Here is a 20,811-nt window from a genome sequence, read left to right as displayed (position 1 = left end):
CTTGTATCGAGAAACCAGCTCCAGGTAGTTGGTGGGTGTGACGTAATTCAGTTCTACTTTCATCCTGTGAGAGAACTGGGCCACAGACTGGTGCACGGTCACAAAGATACTGGCAACTTTAGTCTGGATCTGTGAAGCCACCAGAGAAATGACAAGATGTGGCAGCCTCCGTTCTGAACAAACCTTGCACAAGGTCATAACTGAAGTATGATAAACCCAAACTAATCCTAAAACAGACTAAAACAAAACTAGGCTTGAACTCGCTTGAAACAACAGAGTGTCTCAATGGAGAACCTCAAGTCAAAGTGATTTGTATTTCAAAAACAGTGAGCAAAAAGAAACATGGTTTGTATGACATCTCTCTCAAAGGAAACAAAAAGATCCACACAGAGATGAAGGATGAGAGAGTCAATGACTCCTGATGAAACTCGACACTTGAAATTCAATTATGATTCAATAACAGCTACTAAGAGATGAAGTACCTCAAAAAGACTGGAAATTAAAGCCCAGGGGTCAGTGTCACTGATTTTATTGGACTTGTTGAGTGTATGAAATATGAATATTCTAAGTTAGAAGTCAAACAACAAATTTAAAGGTGCACTCAGTAATTTATGTATGTAATGGAAAAGTATCACATGATCCTTCAGAAATCTATATCTATACACGATGTGCACATTTCAACAATGGCCTTGATGAATGGGGGAAAAAAAAATAGCATGAAACTACATCCACACCACTACAGGTATAAGTCCAAGACAACAGCCAGCACAACAAACAAGAAAACTACTGAGTGCACCTTTAAAAATGAACAAAAATGCATTGACAGTTATGCACTTCCAATGGAAGTCTAGGAGGCAACTGCTGTATGTTTGCTGTTACACTTCTACTGCAAGTACATCTGTTGTTTTTTTGATTGTAAACAAACTGATATACATGTAAAAATCATTTAATAGGGTAGAGTTTAACTTATTTAACCCATAACATACCTTTGTGTACAGTATACTGACAGCATTTGTAAATCAATTGTTTGATCGTCTTTCTGTTGATGTGTCTCACCCCATCCTCACTCCCTAGAGAGAGTCCATCCAAAGATCTTTCTGCCACTTCCAACAGAGCGTCACGTGGCCATTCAGAGAACCAGTCTATCGTTGTGCAGTTCACAAGTGCTGGGTACTGTCAAATATGGTTCCTAAACAAATACACACACACAAGCAAGCATACCCACAAAACCTCTATTATGTAGACAGTTCAAGATGGTTTGCATTGATTTGTCACTAACACTAATATCACCCACTGGTCCAATCACGCTTATTAAAGTCAGACCACTGCCAGACCAATCAGAGTGAGTGCTTAGATGATTCGGGCTGTCGTATTTAATGAGTCAGGGCCCTACGGGTCACATTACACACAACCGCCTCCTTCATGTAATGGCTGATGCAAACAAGTGATTAACAGGAACATTTCACATGTATGGTTCTATAGTGCTGCAAGTGTGACAGGCATAATTACAAAGCAAGAATGCTTTTGCCAGCCGACATCTGGGGGCCAGTGGACAATGTACTGCATCTACTTATTGCTGTCTCTCATTTAACCTAATATTTACCTGTATTATAGCTCTTCCTTGTTATTTTCATTTTCATATTTCATCATTATTGATTTGGCACACTATAACTATGGTCTGCAGCTAAGCTGCTACTGCTTTGGCAATACAAACGCACTGTTGTTTGTCATGCCAATAAAGCCCCTGAAGCTGAAATTGACTGAGACACAGCAAGCTAAAGATGGAAAAGTAAACAGAAAGAGAGAGAAGGGAAGCCAAATTTACTACATCGTTTATAAAGACACTTGTGAGTTTACAACAGCACACGGTAAAAAGATTGTAGATGGAGGACAGAGCTTTGTCTTCCTGATGTGTGTAAAATGACAGTGGCAGAGAGGTTGACTCCTGTCGTTTCCTCTAATTTCACACAGTTGTATTTCATCCACTTTGAACTCACACACTAAGTCACCAGTTGATTCATAAGCAGCTAAACTGTGCACGGGTCTGTTTGGATAAACCGTGTATTGTCATTCACTGAGTATCAAGCCTACAGAGAGAAATCTTAAGCAATAAGAAGCCACAGGATGGATCTCAATGTTAGCATGGTAATCAAGGCTGACTCTGACTATTTGAGCATGTTAGATTATAAGCAGTAGGAGTGCATGTGTGCTGTATAACAGTCAGCTACATTAAATCCACGCACATGGGATTTTGTGGTGGTGGGTTACAATCATGCCTTTGCATGTGATATCCATAGTATGGGACTGGCACAGTATGTCTATGCCTGCCACACTATAATGGACATAGATTGCATGTTCTCGTTGTCTTTATCTACACTCCTTAAAAAATTATAAAATAAAACAAAAATTTAATCAATGAGGAAATAAATTACTATTATAATAATACAATTGTACTGTTAAATAAAATACTAATATTATTATTGTATTATTAATAATAATAATACAAATTTTATTATTATTTCAATTATTTAAAAAATCAGTAAAGTTACTATTGCAAAAATAATACAAAATAATACAACAATACAAATGTACTGTAAAATAAAATGTATTATTAATAATAAAAATTAGATTTTTCAGAACTGTAAAATTATGCAGCAATTTAATCAATGTGATTCATTTTATGCAGTTCATGTGGATCATACAGAAAAATCACATCCCAGTATAATTGAATTGGCAACGGTTTCATTTTTTTTAAGTGACATTAATATTTTACTCAATTTGCATTGTTGTTTGCACCATTTCTCATTATATGCAGCTTTGCTGCAAATGCTTAGCAACATCAATGCAGTTTTTGCCATGCAAAATAAAACCCAGTAAAACAACTGCACCTGAATGTATCTCCTACAGGGCTCAAGCACAGCACAATGTGCAGGTTGTTTCTGACATGCTCTATCAGATAGTTAAACATGGCATCTGATGTCTCCAGGATATTGTCCTTCCTGGCTGATTCTGACAGAGCATTCTGAATCTACACAAACAAAGCATGTTAAAAATCTGCTCTCATTGTCATTTAGAAGACGAACCTACAGTCACATGCATTAAAAATGTATACAAACACACACACCTCATCAAGCTCGTCTGCTTTATAGAGATTGGGCACCTCCCCTGAGCTTAGGATGTTGTTAATGTCTTCGAGGAAGGACTCGTCGATGATCTGTGTGCCATTAAACAGGAACACAGTGGGCTTGTTTTCCCCTCCTGTTAGCCGATTAATATCTGTATGGGGAGAAGAAATATGTCAAATATTCCATAGAGGCCACATTAAACTGTTCTTTGACGGCTACAATGTGCATAACATGATTGATCCTTTGGTCCTGAGCGCTAGGGCAAGAGGCATTATTCCTCAGCATTTGGAAACACTTACTACAACATGCCACAGGACAAAATATCCAACCCTTTGGTATATATTAAAAGAGCTTTATATCCGAGATCTGAAATTGAAAGTATAACTCAACCAACTGCTCTACATTAGTTGGTCTTGAAATACAATTTAACATGCATGAATGTTCATATAACCTTTTAAACTACCAGCAAAATGGCTTTAGATGCTGGTTTGCTGGCATCCCAACCAGGCTACTTAACTAACTTTTCCTTAGTCAAGTAGCTGAACTGAGAAAAGACATGAACTATATGAAGTTAGCTGAAGAGATGTTTTGAGAGGCTTCTTATCTATTTCTCTTGGTCAACATAAAGAGTTGTTGGTGTAATGGTTCGACTCCCAGGAATGACATATAATGATAATACAGTATGTACACCTTCAATGTACTGTAAGTGAATACATGTGTACATGAATACAAATTGTGTAAATAAATGTATAGACTTCGTGCAGAACTCACCCTCTCTGAACTCTTGTTAGCGGTACTGTTTTGTGACCTCCACCTGGAAGACCGTAAACTTATAGATGTAGGCAGCTAGTCTGGTTAAACTCTGCCTGCCTGAGCCACCGATACCAACCAGCAACATGTTCCCCCGGAGCTGACTGATCACACACACCAAACGTGTTACTGAGAGGGCAGAAAGAGGGTGCTGTTTCCATCATAAGAATCATAACAGTTCATTTACTTGCATGAATCATGTGTGTCATTTGGTCAATGCAACATTTACAAACACATTAAAATGTCAGTGCATACAAAGACACAGGCACACATCATTCCTGCATTAGGCTAAACAAACAACTGATCACAAAGGAAACTAATTGCTACAAAACCATAATTAGTTATGAACACGTCGGCATATAAACATACATGTTATGCTTGCTAATTTTGTAATTAATCAGCTATGCACAGCGGCATGTCATTGAACTGAGTGTTTGTGACGTTTGAGACACATTCACCGAGCTGAATGTGAGACCACTTTAATGTCACAGTGCATCGTGTGCGTGACAGGCTGCATATAAAGCATTCTTATATGCGCCTTTGACAGTAAATGCCTGCATGTGGGTGAGCGACATATAGGCTGGGGAACCGGCCGCCTAATTATTCTCCCTGCTGAGGGGTTTGTAATGCAATTGTGTTCTTCTTTGTGGGAATAAGAAAGGTAATTATTCATGCTCGTGGGGGATCTAAGAGCTGAAGTGCATGTGATTCTGAAGAAAGTTATATTTGTGCAAGCACTGAATGAGGAGAAAGGTCACTAAATTATGGGACTTGAGAGTGCGCACTGAATCATGGGTATTGTGATGGGGACATAAGCAAATGATGAGAGCTGTAATATACTGTAACTGTTCCATGAATATTGATGGCTCCAATAAAACAGAACTAGTGAAATTTGAAGAAGCAACTTCACTTAAAGGCACAAGGCTGATAGCTCTTTGAGTTCCAGTAGCAGGCTTGCAATTTTTTGGCCCAAACCTTCCCCACTAAGTTAAACTACACCATTCACTCTGACAGTAAAGACATTTATAATGTGACAAAATATGTTATTTTATTTTTTTTAATAAATTCTGTTGTTTTAATTTTTCTATATATAAAATGTTGTCCACATTAATAATAATAAGAAGAAATGTTGACCACCAAATCAGCATATCAGAATGATTCCTGCAAGGTCATTTGACTCTGAAGACTGGAGTAATGGCTACTGAAAATTCAACTTTGCCATCACAGGATTAAATAACATTTTAAATATAAACATTAAAATATATTAAAATAATAATAATAAAAAGTTATTACAAACTGTATTAAATCAAATAAATACAGCCTTGGTCAGCATAAGAGACCTCAAACTTTTAAACAGTAGTTTATTTAAAAAATCTTCAGGTCATTCACCCGGTGAAACACAAATTATCAGTGTGTGTGTGTATGTGTTTGTGTGTGAGTGTATGTGTTTGTGTGTGAGTGTACCAAATAGAGGGGGCTGTTTTTCTGACAGAAGTCCCACAAATGTCTCCATGTCTGCATGATCCATCAATCGATCAGAGAAGACCCTGAAACATAGACAAAACTTTATTGGTTCTATATGTGCAGGCCTGTGCCTGTTAGTACCTGAAGCACTCATGAATCCAGAGATGGGTGATGCTCTGTTTGGTGTCGTGGAAGTCTTTGTGTGCTCGCAATAAACTCTGGAACACCTGCATTGGAGGAAATATTGAACATGCACAAAGTCTAAAGTCTAATTTCTTGTTTGGTATAATGTTTTTCTTTTTCTGTCTGATCAAGCTCAAAAGAAATGCTCTAAGTGTCCTTGCAGTCTCAGATGCTTTGAAAGAGTGTTCTGAAAAGGTGTTATTTTAAACGACCATGTATGCGTCTCCAATGAAAAGTGAGAGAGAGTCTTTTCAAGACAGTCACTCTTTTCCTCAAACACAACTGAATCTCAGGCTTGTGGTGTTGAAGTGGCAAAGTGGACTGCTATGTTTTATTTCATCTTTCTCGTATCAATCGGTCTGAATCAAAGTGATTATTCACTCAGACTGGGTGTACCTAAACCGCAGTTTGCTATTTTTTCAGATGAGAGACAGTCCCACATGACACATGATGTTAAGTGCCTTGGAGATGTCTCTGAGGTTGAAGAGATAATGCATTTTTGTGGGCGTGGGTAAGAACCGGGCGGTGTTGGCGTGGTAGAGCTCCAGGGTGGCCTGAGTCAGAATTCCCCCGATGGGCTTCACCTCCTCCTCAAACTCCTGCAGCTTCTGACTGATCATGGTGCCATAGATGCGCTTTATCTGAGACTCCTGGAGAGAAAAGAAGAGGAGAAAGGAATTACAGGGGAGGATGAAACAGAAGATAAATAGAGCAGATAAGACAAAAGAAGAAAAATGATTGGTGAGTTTGATGCACAGAAACATTATATTAAACCATCAACTGAGAAAAGAGAGAGCTTCGAATATAAGGTTTAGACATTATTGCATATATCACTTGCATCAGGCTCAGTGGGTGGTGGGCAAGATTTTCAGTGAATGATTTTTTTTATTCTGAATTTTAGAATTTTAGTCTTTTGGAATATACATTTGGCATATATCTAGAATACAGCACAAGATATTTGAACCACTTTTATGGTGCTTTTATGATGCAGTGCTTTTATGTGCTTTTTGGAGCTTGACAGTCACAATCATCATCCTCTCATCCCTCATGCATCTCTTTTTGCTTTCCATAGAAGAAAGAACAAACTACATACGGGTGAGTAAATGATGACAGATATTTCATTTTGGGGTGAACATATTGCTTCAGTAAAACAGTATCCCTTTTATATTTTTATTACTATTTTTTGGATATATTAAAAGCCATTTCTACAATGCATTTTGCATTTTGCAACAAATGCATTTTGCAACAAAATGCATTTTGCATTTAATGCATTTTGCAACAAAAATTTTAATGCATTTTGCAACAAAAATTTATTTAAAGGTGCAGTAGGAGATCTTGGAAATGCTAACTTTAGCCTGATAGTAACTGTAACATACACACCTTTAATCCTCTTCTCAACCCGTGACTCGATGATCTCCTGCACGTTATTAGAGCTAGTCTAAAAAAAGACAGAAAAATAATATTTTGAAGACAAGAATGTTAGCAAGTAAACCCAAAGAAGATTAAATATTCAGTGAGTATGACTGCAGATTTGGAGATTAGTGGAAAACTCTTAATTATAATAACAAATGATGATGATGATATTTGGAGATTGATGATGATGATGGTAGCGATCTCACCATGTGTTCTAATATTGCTCGTCAAGTTGGGCCATCTGAGCAATGACTCAGCTCATTACAGATGTGAGAGTGGACTACTAAAATATCTCTGCACACCATACAGAGAGAGAGAGAGAGCTCTGAACATTCTGGAGGTGACTGATATAACAGTTCTGTGTGTGAGTGTACACTACTGTTCAGTTTGTGGTAGGTACGATTTTTGTTTTGTTTTGTTTTTGAAAGAAATTGATACTTTATACAGCAAGGATGCATTCAATTAATCAAAAGTGACAGTAAATACATTTACATTTTTTATTTATTTTCATTTGAACTTTCTATTAATCCTTTCTAGAATTCTTTAAAAAAATTATCACAGTTTCCTCACAGAAACTGTTGATAATATGAAGAATGTTTCTCAAACACCAAATCAGCATATTAGAATGACATCTTAAGAATCATGTGACACTGAATACTGGATTATTCAGCTTTGTCATCACAGGAATCAATTACCGTTTACAATAAATTAAAAGTTGCTTATTAGCATGCATATTACTAGGATATTAGCTGTTTATTAGCTCTTATAAAGCACATATTATAACCTTATTCTGCATGAACATAATTTAGATCCCTTAATCTGACCCCATACCTAAACTTAACAACTACCTTACTAACTATTAATATAAGCAGAAAACTAGGAGTTTGTTCAGGGAAAACTCTTAGTTAATAGTGAATATTTGTTCCCCATTCTAAAGTGTTGTTAAAAAATCTTACCGACCTCAAACTTTTTAATAGTAATACATTGAATTTTTGTTCTCTGGAGTTATTTTTATTCTAAGCACCAGAACTCATAATTATTTTAGTATGCCAGTCTTTTATGCTAGGAAATATTCTTAACAAATCTAAAATGACCAATTATTCATTCATTATTACACATTCTTTAATTCAACCCTAATTACAGCTCACTTATTTCAGAAATAATCTTCCTGGAGACACCTGGTGATGGTTCATGAATGGCCCTTTTCAACGGTTCTTCTGTCAGTCCAATCATTCGGTGCACTAAAGTTTTTTTGTTTATATTTCACCTGCCAATACAAGAGTGCTTTTATTTATTGTTTAAATAAACAAATAAATAAATGCATAATAAACCTATCAAAAAGGTGAAAAATGTTATTGTTAAAAAATATTTCAAGATATATTCTTGCACACTTGCTTAAGTGCTATCTTTCCACACTTTTGCTTCTCAAATATCTTTTCTTAAAGATGTATAGATATTTTACAGTAAAAACAATTGCAGAAAATTATGCTTTTTTTAGGTCATGCTTTGGATTTAAAAAGATTTTAAAATCATATATTTCATAATTTAAATAAAATTTCACACTCATATTGGGTGAGGGGGCGGGATAGTCCCCGTGGCGCCAGCCCTGGTGCTTCTGCTGAGATCAAAGTTTATCGTATTACTAATACTAAAAGTGTTTCTTATCACCTGTGAGGACATATTGATGGTGAGCATGGCCCATGAGACTGAGTCAAGGCTCTGCAGGACACTCTGGGTCACTGAAGTCTTTCCTGTCCACACTGGACTTGTCAGGAGCACAGGGTGCTGAGCGGACACCAGAGCCTTGACCAGGTAATGATAGCACACCATGTCCACAGTGGGGACCATGATCTTATAGAACGAAGCGCTGCAGAGAGACAGATGATAATTAAAAAAACGCTGGCAGGAAAGTTGAAAAGTAGGGCGGCTAAGTATGAGACATGCTTTAAAAAGAGGACAAAAATGAAGAGAAAAAGTAGAATACAGAGCTAGAGAGAAAGAAAGAAAGAGCAAAAATGGGTGGGAGGAAATAGAGTTGAGAGAGCAGAATGAATGAGAATAGCAAAGAGGTGAAAAGTCCTGATTGAAAGACTGAAAATTGAAAGATGTAGCAAGACATTTCAAACGAACACCGGGATAAAAAAAGAGTCAGGTAAGAAAAAAAAAAAAAAACCAAAGATGGAAAAATGGACAGCTGACAAAGAGGCAGCAAAGACAGCCAAGAGGACAAAGGACAATGAAGGCGAAAGAGTTGGACTGACATGACAAATGAGAGCAGGGGAGAGAACAGAGAGACGAAGAAGGATGAAAAAGATGAGAAATATGAATAGACGGGGAATTTAGAAGTCTGGGAGGGAGCCAGGCGAGAGGCCTTTGACTGAGCCCGCAGGCGGCTGGCAAAGACCCCTGAATAGGGGGAGGATGGGGGCACACACACACACACACACACACATCTCACTTGGAGGCGTAGCGCCAGCCTTTGGGCAGCTTGTCCTAAAATGACGCCCACGTTTTGTTCTTGGTGTCCACGTAGTATTCGTAGATGGTGTCCTGAGGTTTAATACAAGGTGATTATTTCTCCAGTAATATATTTGTTTCTGTAGGCAAAAAGGCTTAAACATTTGTTCTAGATCAGTACTTTTCATGTAACATTAGCATGTGTGTGCATACATTTACATTTATTACATATAAATGTTACATATTTCACACTGTATGTGGACTACTGTGGCCCCAAAAAGTATTTGGATACTTAAAAACATGAAACCACTTCAAATTGATTTAAAAAATAAAACAAGAATGGTTTAATTATAATAACTAAATAAATGATCTAAATAAATAAATGGATCAGTGGAAGCTAGGGTGAATTGGCAAAAATCAGTAAAGTCATTATAATGCTATTCTATTTGGGGACATTAATGGCACAAAAATTACACACTTTTAATGCCACCGTATACCTTGTTAGGGAAAGTTCCCTCTATTTCCCGCAGGAAGTTGTCAGTCTTCTTGCATCCATCCTCATCTACAGAGGTGCACACAGACCATATGAGACTGAAGATGAACCAGAGCTCCACCATATGGCCAACGTTTTACAGAGTCCGCTGGGCTCACCTGTCCAGACAGTGAGAATTACAGTATTACACTTGTGTAAATTAGCTACAGTAAAGCTAAATATTAAGTTTAATTAAGTTTAATTCTAAGATTAAGCCAGACACTGCAAGACTGGAAAACAAATGTTTAACTGTAGCCATACACCCCAGATATAAAAAAAAGCATCACCCTCATGTTATTCTAAATATTATGAGCAATACACTGGTTTCCATGTTTACAATTGGAAATGTAAAGCTTCAAAAAGAAAACAAAAGCCTTGGGATATAGCACATGTATGAATGTATGGACCACTTTTATTAAACTTTTATTTATACATTTTTTTTGTAATTTCAGAACTTGATAATATATATATATATATATATATACACACACACACACACACACACACACACACACACACACACACACACCCATACACACATGTTCCATGAACAAAGGTCAGTTATATGGTCCATCTACAGTCGCAATATTGGCTATACACATCAATAAAGTGTAAGTGTTCTGATCCCGTTCTCTGGAGTGGCCAGTGAGTTGTAGAGCCTACAGAGCGATGCCACTCCATTCAGTTCAGTGATGGGCAACAGCTCCTTACAGTGAGTATTCTTAAAAGTGAGGATCTTGTCTATGTAGCGGTCAAACATCTGCCTGAGATGATCCATTTCAACCTGACAGTGAAAGAGAGAGAGATTTGCCATTTTGCACTTTGCCAAAAATATAACACAATGCTCAACACTGCAGTCCCAAACCTTCGGTCGTTTTTCCATCCAGGACTGAACTTAAGGCTTCCAGGTCAAGTCAGAGTAGTAAACCATACCACAGCAAGACACAGTCGCAGGAGACACCACAGCTAGATCCTTCACTTCAAACAATAATGAGACCTGCAACACACTCTCTTATTAATGGTAAAACCCAACCAAATAAGCATAGAACTGTCACTTAGCTATAAAAAGTGAACCTCATGAAACCTGTCAAGAACATGACAGCATCCTATTTCAAACTAACACAAAAGAAAGAAATAAGAAATTATATTTTGCATATATGAAATATAATCTATTTTATCAAAAATACTCTAATTTTATTACAATAAAACAACTTTAAATTTAAATAACAGTTTTCTATTATAATGTAATTGATTCCTGTGGTGTCAAAGCTGAATTTTTTCAGCAGCCGTTAGTACAGTCTTCAGTGTTAAATGATCCTTGCTGATTAAGGCATGTATTTGAAATAGAAATATCTTTCTGTTAATAATCTAACAACAATCTAAACTCTATCCTTGCTGTAACAATCTAACATGTCCTTGCTGAATAAAACTATTTACAAATAAAAATTCAAAACTTTTAATATGCCATAGGCATTCCTTCATGAGATTCACACAATAACTGACGAAAAGGGCATAAGTGAAGGAAATTATAAATAGTTCTATGTAGTAACCTGATGGGTTAGTGAGGTGAAGTGCACAGTATCAGGTCTGGAATCAGAAGTGAAATAACCCTGGGTGGACGCCATTAGAGGTTTCAGTGTGTGCCGAGTTTAGTCTGGCACCGGTACCAGTTCGGGCATGGAGATTCTCTCTCCGTTGATGAGTGTGAGGACTTTGTTGTCATCCATTACAGAGTTCATGCTCTCGATCCACAGTGTGTCCACTGGCCCATCAAACACAATCCACTTCTCATCAGGCTTCTCATCTGAGCTCGGCCACACAGAGAGGAAGTGTTAGCGCTTCACACACACACTGAATGAATATGAATTTCCTAATACACCCTGGATCTCTTTGTCTTTCTATTTTTCATTTTCCCTTACTCTTCTTCTCTCTGTCAGTCTCATTTCCCTACTTTGGTTTCACAGACACCAGAGAGACTTGCAGGCAATTGTGGTGAAGCCTCTAATTGATCATTTATCTTTTCCTGTCCCTTTATCAGCCCATGTGAGTCTCATTTACTGAACTCAAAACAATAAAACACAAACACGGCACACAGCCCATCTGTCTTATACACACACATACAAACGCGCCCTATCTGGAAGCAGCAGGCCTACTGGCTGCCTGGGTAAGCGAATAACATCAGACCTGTCACACACAGCTACAGGAAGTGTCACATCTCCTCTGGGCCATCTTCCCTCTCTGAGCAGGGAGGAGGGGACACATGCAACAGATACGAGCTGTATTGAGCCACTGCAAACTGTGCACCTACATTCAAAATGATATCAGAAAGGCACACATATCATACAACAGCTTAAAGGGATAGTTCACCCAAAAATTAAAATACTGTCATCATTTACTCACCTACATGTTATTTTAAACATAAGACTTTTGTTCATCTTTGAAAATAAATGAAGATATGATTTATGATAACCTGAGAGATTACTGGAACCTGCATGCACTTCTTTCTAGAATCCAAAAGAAGATATTTTGAGGAATGTTGGTAACCAAACTGTTTCAGTTTCCCATTTACTTCCATGTTATGGAAATACAATGGAAGTCAATGGTAACCAAAACTTTTCCCAACATTCTTAAAAATATCTTCTTTTGGTTTCTAGAAAGAAATGCATGCAGGTTTTGAAGAATGAGGGTGAGTAAATGATGACAGAATTAACTTTTTGGGTGTACTTTAAACTTTTTCCCTTTAAGACTCCTATTTATACCAGTCACTGGAACAGAAGAAAGAAACAGTGGAAGCCCCTAAAAAAACCCCATTCGGAGTCCTCAGTCGTCTTCTTGGTCAATATGGCCACAGAGTTCAGAAATGAGAGAAAACTGTCTGTGTGATGGAAAGACTTTAGTGTACACAGACAAAACGGCTCAACAAATTAGGTTAAAAGTATGGGGAAGAAGTTGGCACAACCTAAAGGATAATTTATTTGCTGGAGAAACAAGAGAAAGAAGGCAGTTCTAAGCTAAATTAAATAAACAAACAGCTTAAGGTGTTCGAATCAGCTATTCAGATCAGAATTCATTAGATCTCTGTATTACCGTGCAAGAGCTTCAAGACAAAATGACTGCATTAAAAAGCAAATGCACTAGAGCTAAAAGTACTAATTCCAGTCTGCTCTCCAAAAGCCATTCAAGATGCCTCTTGAAGGGGGAATTAATTTATCCATAACAACAACTAAAGCATTTGTGTGGGAGGTAACTAGTGAAGGCTGTTTTGTAGTAATCAATACCAGACTCTTAGTATTCCTCAAAAAGCAGACAATCTCTGTGATAGAAGTAAAATGGACTTTTTAATACCAAAATTACAGCACATTTGATTATACTTCTAACAATGATTGAAATAAATATCAAACAAAAATTACAAGATTTTTGCCTTCACTTTATAAAAGACCTCCATCAGCTATTTGACTTCAAAACTTATGACATTAGTGCATAACTGTCTGGAATATTTGATCCCGACCGATCGATTGTGGCACTTTAAAGTCAAATCATTTTGTATAATATCTATAATATCCACTAAACTGCATTGTCTGTTGGCCCAACCAATTTCTGACATAGCTGCACTCGATATTTCAACTCAAATCTATATTTTATGTCCATTCATTCATCTGGTAAGGAGCCGTTTAACAAAAAGGTAAATGAACAGTCATCAGGTCATTAATGCAAAATAGACTACTTTGGGAAATGCGAGATTTGACCACCTGACCGAGGGTTTATTTTACAGTAATGTCCAGCTGAATGTACATTATCTTATAGTACTAATTCTAAGTGTTGAAGGGGGTAAATCACAATAAATTATTGTTCACAGAAAGCATGAACTAACTGAAAATATTTTAATAAAATTACAGCTATAAAAGAAAAAATACCCCAATAGCATAGAGGGTTGCTGCTTGGTAATTTCCAACAGGTTCATCAGTAACTGTAGTTTCTGGTATCACTCAGTATGGCTCAGACCTGGTTCTGATTCAGGATCACAGTAAAAGTTGGACCTACTAGAACAATACTGACAGACCTGGACCATTTACCCTTGCAGTAAACCTAAAATTAAAGAATACTGAATATTGACCTTCAAGATCCACATATATGTGCATGAAAAACATATTAATTTCCAATTATATCATAGTCATCAAAGTACAATTAGATCTGAAACTCAGGTCCACAGCCAACATCAACCCTGCTGTGAAAGAATTAAGAGGAATGGCTCACAGGGCCCACTGTGTCATAAAAAAGCAATGTCCTGTTGAGGTTTCAATTAAAATATTAGAATCAGTGATTGAGGCCATTGCTTTTTACGGCATTGAGGTATGTGGTCCACTAACAAACCAAGAACCCGCCAAATGGGAAAAACACCCAACTGAGACCTTGCTTGCTTGCTGAAAAAAAAAAATGTACATGGAACTCCAGAAGTAATGCATGCATGGTATAATTAGGCTAATATCCATTAACTACGAGGACACAAAACAGGCAATTAAATTCTGGAACCACTTAGAACTTAGTGGTCTCCAAACACAAAATCCTGTAAATTCAAGAGTTGAGCAAAGAAAACAAAACAAGCCCCTCCCTAAAGATTGAGGTTCAAGAACAGAATAATCCTTTGATTAGACTAAACCACACTAGAACGCAAATGATATGTGATTAAAATAAACATATTGAGAGACCTACAAAAATGCAAAGTTATCTGTCCCAGAAATGTACACCTGTCTTCTGTGAAAAATGGGAATCATCTTGACTAGGTCCACACTCAGCAAACAACCCAGCAACAGGAACAAGTATGCTGAAAACATGGCAAAATAAACAAAGAACAAGATAAATGGTTGTTCTCATATCACGAACCAAACTAAACGGAGTCAGAGCTGTATTTCACTATGACTCAATGCACAAAGTTCAATGAAAACTGCAAATATCACAATTTAACAACTAAACAACTTCCCAATAATCAGCAGAACACAAAGAATACTGGGTAGAGGCAGTACAGTATTTGCCACTGTATGAGGGACAATAGGTAAGCAACTTGATAACAGATTTTTCATTTTTTGGGTGAACTGTACCTTTAAAGGGATAGTTCACCCAAAAAGGAACATTACCCCATGATTTACTCACCCTCAAGCCATCCTAGGTGTATATGACACTCTTCTTTCAGTCGAATAGAATCAGAGTCATATTAAAAAATGTCCTGGCTCTTCCAAGCTTTATAATGGCAGTGAATGGTGATCAAGATTTTTAAGTGATTCATTTGTGTAAGAAAAATATCCATATTTAAAACTTTATAAACTGTAATCTCTAGCTTTCATTAACTGTCATACACGCATTCACAAGAGAGTAGCATTCCAGCGGATGATGTAGGACGTAGGCATACCGTAAGCTCCTGTGAAAATATGCTAGTCTTGCAAGAACCAAGTTTTATTTACAGCAAAGGAAAACCAGTCTCCTCTTGGCTTATATTAAAATCCTCCAATATTTTTTCTTTACAAATCCTTATTGTGTACTTCTAATTTGTGACTGGTGTTTTGTTTTGCTCTCTCCACTGCACTTCCGCGTTCGACACTTCTCACCGGAGTTTACGCTACAACTATGTCATCCGCTGGAACACCACTCTCTCATGACCACACATATGACAGTTAGTGGAAGCTAGAGATTAGGGTTTATAAAGTTTTAAATATGGATATTTTTCTGACACAAACGCATTGCTTCACTTCAGAAGGCCTTTATTAACCTCTCTGAGCCGTGTGGAGTACTTTTTGTGATGAATGGATGCATTCTTTTGGGCTTCAAAATCTCGACCCCCATTCACTGCCATTATAAAGCTTGGAACATTTTTAATATAACTTTGATTTGATTCTGAAAGAAGAAAGTCATATACACCTAGGATGGCTTGAGGGTAAGTAAATCATGGGGTGATTTTCATTTTTGGGCGAACTTTCCCATTAATGAATTTGTTTAAAATATTGTTTTAATGAAAAAATGACTCTGTAATAAATATTTATGTTCTAATTGTTTTTATATAAGCAATAAGGTACTCAAGGCTGTGCTGTATTATTCACAATTTAACACAGTCTGCTGTACTTTACTGCTTAATTAATAATTTTCTCCTTTTTATTTTGCACTTTTCTTTTTGATGTTCACTGACTCATTCACTTTGGCAAATGCACCATTACTTATCACGCCAATGAAGCCCATTGAAACATTAAAAGGAAGACAGAGAGAGGAAGGGACTGCAAAAATCCAGAGAGAAACACAAGCATCCGGGGAAAGGCACATTTCTGGCTCTGTTAGACAGTTTCAAAAGAACAGAGCAGAACACATACACATGCATACACATACACTCACACTATAGAGTTTACACTGTAAAATGTTGTTCAACTTAGCCTAATAAAACTCTGAGAAGAACATATTGAAGTTTCAACAATCTATTTTACAGGGAAGCTCTTAAGCTATCTTAAGCCTCTAAAGTAGCTTTTTATAAGGGAAATTTGGTTCAGTAGGCTTCTTGATTTTTTTTTTTTTGAACTGCAAATGATTTGTCAATACAAAGGTAGTTATTTGTCATGCCAATAAATCAAACTATACTGAAATTGAAAAACTTAAAGAGAGAGAAAGTGAGAAATGGAAATAGAGGGGATTTGAGCTGTTATTTGGTCAAATTCAGAATAATGTGCAAGAGAAGAGACAGAGATGAAGAGAGAGACGCTGAGCATCAAAAAAATTAAAGACCAGATTAGTGTGACAGCAGCTACAAATCACAAAACAATGAGATACTGTACACTACAATAAAGAACAAAAAATGACACATTGTTTAAATATAATTAATGAAAATAATACAAATTTATATTTTTGATAGACATAACCCAAGATGTAACTCTGTATGTGTACATAGACTAATAATTAAGAAATTTCAGAATAACACAACACATCCTTTGTGAACGACTTGAAAGTCTACTTTGGACAGATTGATAAACTTCATATTGGATTGTACACAGAACATGAGTACACAAACTGACAAAACACACACACAAGTGCCACCAATCCCTGCTGCTTTAGCAGGCTGCATAGTGATCAAAGAGAAAGGCTGGAAAAAACAAGCTCTGTGATACTCAAGAGACTGGCACAGAGACAGAGAGGGTTTGTGGATAGAGACCAGGCTGGACAGGATGGCAAAAAGAAAACAAATCAGCAAACTTTTCTACAACCATTTCACTCGTTCTTTGCTTCTTTCTTTCTCTATTATGTTTGTTCGTTCTCAGGATTCATTGTCTGTCTTTCCTCTGTCTCTGTCAGTGATTCAGCTGATGTCGCACCTGCTCTCTGCTATCTATTAATGAGAAAACAAATTACATTATCCATCAAGAATTTACTGAAAGTGGGCATCCTATACGAAAAACTATGAAAGATTTGAATGCAAGACCTTTTTTTACATTTATTTGCAATAATTGCATGAACCTTTATTAAATGAATGTTAACCGGCATTAAACTACTGTGTTAACTAGAATTTAAAAGGCTGTAATGCGTGGCCAAAACCAATGTTTCTTCTATTTTTATAGAAGAAATTCTTATGTACCTCCACAGCCCCATCAGTAGGACCACACCAGAAATGTTTCTTGAAACTTCAATTAAACTGGCAATCATTCAGCACTATGATTAATATCATTAAAGTGTCTATTATTACAACGATACTCTTTCAAACTAAAAACAAATCAATATTAAGGCTGCAAAACAGACTCGCCAAGCTTCCTCTCCCTTTAATGAGACACCTGGGCTTGTTGTTCTTTAACACATTTTGACAGTTCTGGAGGCAAATGTATTTGACGTTGTATTGATGTGAAGAAGAGAGAAGCAAGAGAGTAGCGATTAAAATGCACTGCTACAGAAATCTACCGCAGACTGCTGTCTGTACATGCATGTATATTTGACTACAAGGGAGATCCAAACAAAAGGCTGAATCCAAATCGTACACAATATTTTGTTTCCTATCTTTAAACTCAAGTTAAGTTGAAAGCTTACAAAGGGTACACAAAGAAAAAAACGCAAGTACAAAACAAAACACAAACACTCAAAAAAGAATAAAACAAAACACAAAACATACCTGCACAGGCCACCCTCATGAGCGAAGAGAGGACACCATCTGTCCACTCATTGGTGGAGAGGTTATATTCTCCATACAGCTCTCACAGGCTCACTGCCTTGGGGTTTAGGGGACACTCCTAAAGGGTCATGAGCAAAGTTCAAAGGTCAGAGTTCAAAGAAGGAGGGAATGAATCAGCTACAGGAGAGGAATCAAATAGAGGTGGAATCATACAGTGATGAGAGTTTGATACACAGGTGACTCAAGCTGTGTGTGTGTTATTTGGAGTGGAAGTAATGAGGAAACAGGGTGGTGATGTTTGCATGGAGAGATAGAAATAGGCACCAGAAATAGATATGCAAAGAGGGGGGGGGGTGTTGAGTCAGATATGAAGGAGTTAGGAGACGGAGATGGAGACACAGAAGGAAGAAGGGAGAGAGAAAGGGAGGATGCAAATAGAAATGGCAGCCTGAGTCACAGAGAAAGCAGAGAACAATATGGACCCCCAAAATATAAAGAATTACACACACTAGGCAGAACCTATCCAGAGATGTTAACCAACAGAGATTTAGACTCACACACGCTCATATGCTAACACCAGGATGCCAAACCCACACAGACACACAGTCACCGCAGGTACCCAAACCCACAGAGAATTAGACAGTGACAGGGACAAGGGCGAAAACACTGGAGGGAGAGAGAGAGAATTGGCTATGTTCAGAATGGAAAATTACCTTTCTGAATACTACTCTGTACATAGTGTAATCTCACTACAATTTTAAAAATAGTATATAAACACTTTCTAAAGTTCAGAATGGAATACTAGTGTAGTCATTTTTGGATACGGCACAATATACTTACTAAAAATGAGAAACATAATGCAGTAATTAAGAATATTTGTAATGGAAAAAATTGTGACATAGAACATATCATGCAATAGTTTCATTGATTGTTATCACTTGTCACATGACTTTCAGTGAGTGCCATACAGTGGTCATCAAATCAGCATATTAAGGCCGGAATACATGACTTTTTAAAATCTGTCCAGATTCTAAAACACTGGGCATCATACACTTACAGACTTTGTAACAGTCACAGTACTTTAAAGTTGACATGCGCCTTGTTGCTAGGAGACACTTGACAAATGAAAACTAAAATCAGCTGGAAATATCAAACATGTCTGATATGTTCCGACTAGATGGATAGTCTGAATATATATATAGCCATCACACGAATCAATAACATTTAAAAATATATTAAAATAAAAAACAGTTATTAAAAATGGATCTATCAATGGTATCAATTTATTTTTACTGTAATTTTGATCAAATAAATTCAGCCTTGGTTAGCCAAAGAGACTTCTTTCAAAAAATCTTTTTAATGGTAGTATATATAATATACACACATTTGTGAGATGTAACATGCTGTCACCTGACCTCATTATGTAAAATGTTTAATTTAACATTTACAGGGGCTGAATCCGTCGGGGATGATGCTGTGGGTCCGCATATCATCCTGAATGCACTCCATCCATTTATTTTTGGGCCTTCCTCATGGTTGCTTGCCAGGTGGGCTGAGGCAGTCTTGACCATTGAGTCGTCGTCGCTCTGCATGACGCCGCCTTTTGAGCCATGCAGCATTTACATGCGCTCGGACATCAGGCAGTGAGTCGCCATATGCGGAGATCAGCGAGCCGAGATATTTGAATTCGGCACTTATCTTCAGGGTGTGGCCGTTGATAGCGATGGATCCATCTGTCTGCATGCCAGCTTCCAGGTACTCGGTCTTGGTGCTGCTGAGCCCCATGCCGTTCGCGTTGAGTCAGTCCGACCATTGCTGCGTTTGATGTTGGAGCTGCTGGCGGGCCTCCTCCGAGAGGCAGACATCATCAGCGAACAGCAATGTCCAAGGGTGTGGTCGTTGGATCAGACCCGCCGTCATCATCCATGCATGTGATGAAGAGCAGGGGCAAGCGGGCGGACCCTTGGTGGATGCCAACACAGATATCAAATGGTGGCGACGTGCCAACGGCGCAGCGGATGACACTGGTGGTGCGGTGGTAGAGCATCTTCACCAAGTCGACGTAGGGCTCGGGGACACCATGGGACCAGATCAGGTCATGCGGGATATGAGCGAATGCCTTCTCCATATCTAGGAAGGCAAGATGGACAGTCTTGTTCTTTTCACGATGTTGCTCGACGAGGAGACGCAGTGCATAGATGGCGACCGGTCTTGGTGCTGCTGAGCCGCATGCCGTTCGCGTCGAGTCAGATTTCCGCATTCGATATTCCTGCTGGTCGGCATCGAGCCTGGTCACCCGCCATCGCTTGTAAGCACACTTCTTCTTGGAAATTGACTCTTGGACCACGTTTGTCCAGAACCAGACTTGCTTGTCAAGATACCTCTTGCCGGGCTTGGTTTTGCCGAGGGTTTCGGCGGCAGTGATGCGAATTTGCGTTGCTCTGTTGGCAGGTCAGGATAGGCTCGAATCCCAGCGAGGGTGGTTTTAAACTCTAATTAAACAATTTAATAATTTACAATGAATTTATATCTGACAAGTGCTTTGTAAAATTAACGGAAGAATGGATGATTCAGCTGCGGGTGCCACCATCTGGCACAATGCAAATCTCACAGTGCATTATGGGTATTCTGTAGCCTTTGAGCATACATCAGTTGTACACTCGTTATTGCTATGCATTGTGGGATTGAAAGGGTGTACT

General features: G+C 37.8%; 1 pseudogene; it reads right to left on the bottom strand.

Annotated features, from left to right (window-relative positions):
- Nucleotides 1-20,811, bottom strand: part of LOC109064280 — a 43,292-nt pseudogene that overhangs the window by 10,680 nt on the left and 11,801 nt on the right.

Source organism: Cyprinus carpio, chromosome A7 (genome assembly GCF_018340385.1).
Source record: "Cyprinus carpio isolate SPL01 chromosome A7, ASM1834038v1, whole genome shotgun sequence".
Classification (NCBI taxonomy): Eukaryota; Metazoa; Chordata; class Actinopteri; order Cypriniformes; family Cyprinidae; genus Cyprinus; species Cyprinus carpio.
This window is presented reverse-complemented; position numbering and strand designations above follow the sequence as displayed.